Genomic DNA, 6,101 nt, shown 5'->3' with positions numbered 1-6,101 from the left:
ATTCTCTGAAGGTTTGTTTTACTTGCTAACTCCACAAAATGTAAATGAAGGGACTCCGCATAGGAGCAATGGACATAGTGAGCACTGATACCTTTGCTGAAGGTTTGGCATAAATTAATACCTCAGCCATACAGGGCAGAAACCAGAGTCATGTGGTAAGAGCAAGTAGCAAAGGTTTTTTCCTTTACTGGGAAGAACGGGATCTTATACTGGTACTGATAATATATATGCAAGAAAGAACTACACAAAGAAAAGTTGTGATGAAGATCAACATAGCACAGGCAATATCTATCTCTTCTTCGGTGACTCACATATGTGAGCATGAAATCCTCAGGAAGGAAGAGATGTGGCAAAGAAAACTGTCAATGACATTAGAATCACAGAGTTCCTGATTTTGGCTCAGGCTAAGTGGTGTGAGTGTGATCAATAAGCCAACCGTCCAACAGCAAAAGCTGAGTCTTTTGCACACCTGCTGTTCATGATAGTGGTACAATACAAGGGCTTGAAGATGACCACATAGCGGTCATAGAATGTGATGATCAGTAGAGGGCCTATAGCATTTGACTGCTAACCAGAAGGCTGGATGTTCAAACCCACCAGCCACTCCTCATGAGGAAGGTTGGGCAATCTACTTCCATAGTGAGACTGCCTTGGAAACCCAAGGAGGAATCCCTATATGTCGGATCCGACATGATGGCAGTGAGTAGAAAAGATCAGTAGAAAGTTCCTGAATGGTTCAAACACAAAATGTAATAGTCTTATCACTGACTAGGTTATACAAGGGTCTGGGAATGCAAACAGATTTGAATGTGATTTCTAAGAAGGAAAAATTATATAGGAAAAGGTACATTAGTGTTTTAAGGTGAAAATCCACTAAAGTGAGTATGATAATGGTCAGGTTCTCATTTACACTCCCTAGACAGGTAAGAAATAGAAAAATAAAAAGCAGACCCTGAAGATGTGGCTATTCAGTTATTTCCCAGAGAATGAAAGCAGATATTATATGCTTTCTCATCACTGACTTTTGACTTTGTCCAATGTTCAGGAAGAAGCAGTGATTTTATTAAATTGTACAAGGTATCATTGTTGATAAACAATGGCAAATAAAGTCAAGCACATAAATGCATTGCTTAGAATTTCTTCTTTAATGTGGTAATTAATCCTGTCAATATACTGTTGGTAACGGTGGTAGTTAAGGTTATGTGTCAACTTGGCTGGGCCTGGTTTTGAGTGGCTGGGCAGCTGGTGGTAGTTATTCCCCATGATGAGACTGGCAATCAGCTCCATGACGGGATCTGCCACAAGCAGCTGAGTAGCTGCTTCAGGGATGCTCAGCGCTTCCTGTATATAAGAAGTAGCTTTGAACCCTACATGGAGTCAAGTCCTTGTTCAGCAGCCTGCCATGCCCTGCTGATCATGGAGGTTTTTCTGGACTTGAATTAGTGGCCTGCCATGTTGTTTGGTGCTATGGGGACTGAGCCTTTTCACTTGTTAACATTGGGTTTATCAGCCTCAGCAGCCTGCAGATGCCTGAATGAAGAAAAGCCTCCAGCTTCAGTGGGCTAGGAGCAGGAGGCTGAGCTGAAGACCAAGGTTGAGGGACTTTCACCCAGCCCCTAGAGCCTGGCACTTTGAACTTGGACTTCTAGCCTCCAAGTTTTCCCATTTGTGGTATGTTTCTGTCAGAGCAGCATTAAGTAACCAAAACAGTCATCACTTGTAAGTATCCTTTTTTTGTGATTTAGGAGAAATATTTTTTTACTGATCAATTTAACTGTGCAAGAATCTAATAACTCATAACTCTATTTGTTACATATTCCCAAATTAATTTTACATGATTAGTCTACTTTCAGGAAGGTAGTTTTTTCATAGTGGACATTATCAACATTAAGATTTTCTTGGACTCCAAAGCATTCTTCTCTATTTTAAGGCTGAAATCTTAAAGTTCATCAGCAGTTTCATGTCTGTATTTGTAGGCTGGCCCCTGATAAAACATAATTAGACAATAATTTGCACATGCTATATAGAAATGCTGATTTCAAGTGGTAAATAAGCAATGAACATTATCAGATTGTTTATGGTATCATTCCCTTTAGGTATGGCTGAAATTAGTTGAGAACTATATTCCTTCCTCATATCTTGCCTTCTTTTACTCCCTTCCTTAGCTTCCTTGTATTGATAATACCATATAGTTATTGGAGTAGATTCTCTGTGCCCAGATTCATACAGTTCCATACCCCCCTTTCCCATTTATTAGCTAAGGTTCAAATTCTATTAAATTATATAATTTATCTGTGCCTCAGAGTTTAACTTATAAAATGAGAGTGATAACAATATGTACCATAGAAGATAATTAGGATGATTAAACTCTTAAAACTGTGCCTATAACTTTGTAAGCATTTATTGTATGATTCCTAATACTGTTATCTGGCCTACACTGATTTTTTTGTAGTTCCTTATCAATCAGTCCTTAGCCTAGTGCAATATAATTCTGAACCCATCATTTTACTGAAATTGTTTTGCAAATGTTCCTAGTAATGTCTGTTCCATTAAATAAACTGCATGTGACGCCCTCATGAGCATTCAACTCTTTTGGCTAAAACCTCTACACAAAATGATCTGACAAATTAGCTGCGATGGTTTATTATGCATGTTTTTATTCTTATATTTCAGTTGCTTCTTAATCCTCCTTTACTTTTTTAAAATACATGCATTCTGGGGTATAGTCATCAATTCCAATGACTTCAGATAGAACCTGTATAGCAACAATTGTATCTCTGTGTTTCTAGTAATGATCTTTTTCTGGAATTCAATTATATATAGCTACATGTACTTCACAGTCAGCACGTGCAAAGTTAATGTCATGAACTTTTGCATCCCTATCCTTTTTCCCATGTTCTCTCATTAATAAGTCTATTTGGTTGCAATAATTGAATAATTGATATGCCACATGCATTATAATCTTTTCATTGGGAACACCTGTCTGGAGCCTTCTGGTTTCCAATCCTTTCTCTCTGCTCCATCTTTCTTATCAAATACTTGGATCCATCTTGAGGACACCAGTTTCTTTGATTTTCATCCTCAGCTTCAGTTCTGAGACCTGGTGACAGGATTGGAGGCTGCCAATATCAAACAACGCTTTTTTTTTTTTAATAGTCGCACTTACCCTGATAACATAAGTCTTCTGAGATCAGGAAATATTTCTTTTCACTAGGATAACCACCAAAATGAACACACTCTAAGCATGTAGTCTGTGCTCAACACATGATTATTAGATGGATGCCAACATCATTAATTTCCTCCTGACATCTATATAGATAACTTTATATAGAGTTATCTATATATAGATAAATAGATAACTTTATATGTAGTTTTTTCACATATTTTAAAAATCTATGCCTATGGCTCTGTTATTATTTTTTAAAAATATTTGAATGATTGATTGTATTGAACATTAGTGCTTGTTACTGAATTAAGTCATAGGATAAGGCAGATTTATTCTCTGTTAATCTCCATTACCTTTATTGTTGAGTAAAGAGATAACTAACTTATTTTCTTTACCTTATCTGCTCAGTAAATGAATACTTGGATTTCTGCTGAGGTCCAGCCTCAGCTGTGGGTTCCTGGAGGGAGAGGTGGTGTCATCAAGATGAAGGAGACACACTCACACAAGATGAAGATGTGCCCCACATAATGAGGTAGCTTGCTTTATTTTATGCTATATTGCAGATTACATAGGATAATGACAAAGCAAAATGACAAACCCACAATTCCGGGTACATCTTGAATCAGGCTGTGGGCTATTAACTTTACGATAACAACTATGTTTATCACACTTTATGAATGTGGGCTATTAACTTTATAATAACAACTATGTTTATCATAGTTTATGAATTACTTGTGTTCCTGTTTATTGGGAACATCCCAGAACATTCCCTTAATCTAGAACATCTTATTTCCAAGTAAATACAAGTTTAATCCTGTTATAATTAACTATACTTATAAAACTATTATTGAACTTATAAACTAGACTTACATCTTATCTTATCTTACTTATTTATCATTAACATTATATGAGTAAAATGTGCTAGACAATGAGGTTAACTAAGGCATGAGGAAATGGTCAGGGTGAAGAAAACAACATGAGGCCAGAACGTGTGACCCAACCTTGTGCTTGGCACCATTCTCTGAATTACCACCAGCCTGGGGGTGCAGATGGGTCTACATAGTCCATCAACATATACATGTGGCCTTTTAATTTCTTAAAGTAATTGTTCCATTGCTTGAGTAGAGTATTTCTCTGTGCAGTAGTTTTACACTTAGGCCCTGATCGTTTTAATCTCTCTAAGAAAGGGAGAGAGTTAAAAGGAACTCTTTTTCCATCTTACCCACACCATTCTTTTACCTTCTATGTATGCCCCAGTATAAGGAAGAGGAAGGTCAGGCCATTGGGAAGGTTTAGGCTCCCCTCCCCGAGGAGGATACCAAAGTCTACCATTAATTCTATAAGCTACATTAGGAGGAGGCTTAACTGTAGGAGGCAGCCACTTAGGCCAAGGTTTCTTCTTATCAGGAGTAATCACTTTTCTGTGTTGTGCTGCAGGAGTTGGTATTGTAGGAGGTTGAGTAGCCATACGATCTTTCCACCAATGTGAATTCTCAATGTCTTTAGGGTTCCCAGGGGCCTTTCCCAGCTCTGGCTCATCATGGGGATTTCTAGGAAAACCGGGATTTTTGGAATTGGAAATCAGAGAGTCATCTGGAAGGTGGCCTGATTCATGGGAAACATGAAAATCAGTTTTGGACCCTCTGGGAGGAGCCAGAAGGAGCAGGATCACCATAAAGATTATTGTAGCAATTAAGAAAACGGACCGGAATACAATCGAAAGTAAAAAGTGGAATTGGCTTCCGTCCAAGACTCTGGACAGCTGGAGCTTTGTCAAGCAGCAGTGTAGAGGTCTGGGCATCGCCATATGGGTATTCCATCAATTCCTGGAGCCTTGTTCTTTGCCAATTCCTTCAGTGCAGCTTTGACTTCTTCCTTCAATACTATTGGTTTTTGATCATATGCTACCTCCTGAAATGGATGAACATCGACCATTGTTTTTGGTACAGTGACTATGTATTCCTTCTGTTCTGGTTACCTAGTGCCACTCTGACAAGAATAAACCACAAATGGGATGGCCTTAAAAAACAGGAGTTTATTCTTACAATTTGGAGGCTTTAAGTCCAACTTCAAAGTGCCACGCTCTAGGGGCTGGGTGAAAGCCCCTCAACCTTGGGGTCCAGCTCTGCCTCCTGCTCACAGCCCACTGGAGCTAGAAGCATTTCTACACTTAGACAGCTACTGCCTGCTGAGGCTGAGAAGCCCCGAGGTTGACAAGTAAAAAGGCACATTCCCAATGTTACCAAACCATGCAGCAGGCCATTAACTAAAGTCCATTGTAAGTCCCAAGGTCGGCAGAGCATAGGAGGCTGCTGAGCAATGACAAGGCTACATGCAGGGTCCAAGCATGCCATAGGCTAGAGATCATTCTCAAAGCTTCTCCTTATATACAAGAAGCAGACCACATCCCAAAGCCAGCTACCAATCTGCTTGTGGTAGATCTCACGATGGAGTTGATTGCCAGTCTCCTCATGGGGATTAACTACCATCAGCTGCCTAGCCAGTCAACCAGGCCCAGCCAAGTTGACACACAAACATAACTACCAAACCTTCCATCTTCTTTTGACATGTCCTGCATCATTCGATATTTTGCCCATAAAATCTTTCAGTATTGTAACTTGAGGCATAAATTTTTTGTTCAGTTCTTTCAGCTTGAGAAATGCTGAGCTTGTTCTTCTCTTTTGGATTTCTAACTCCAGGTGTTTGCCCATTTCATTATAATAATTGACTTTCTCTTTTTGAGCTACTCTTTGAAATCTTCTGTTCAGCTCTTTTATCTTGTCATTTTTTCCATTTGCTTTAGCTAGTCTCCTTTCAAGGGCAAGTTTCAGACTCTCTTCTGGCATCCATTTTAGTCTTTTTCTCCTTTCCTGTCTTTTTAATGAGCTTTTACTTTATTCGTGTGTGATGTTCTTGATGTCATCCCACCAATTCC

This window comes from Orycteropus afer, unplaced genomic scaffold (genome assembly GCF_000298275.1).
Source record: "Orycteropus afer afer isolate SDZICR_OR568_19922 unplaced genomic scaffold, OryAfe1.0 scaffold01374, whole genome shotgun sequence".
NCBI lineage: Eukaryota > Metazoa > Chordata > Mammalia > Tubulidentata > Orycteropodidae > Orycteropus > Orycteropus afer.
Note: the sequence above shows the minus strand (reverse complement) of the source record.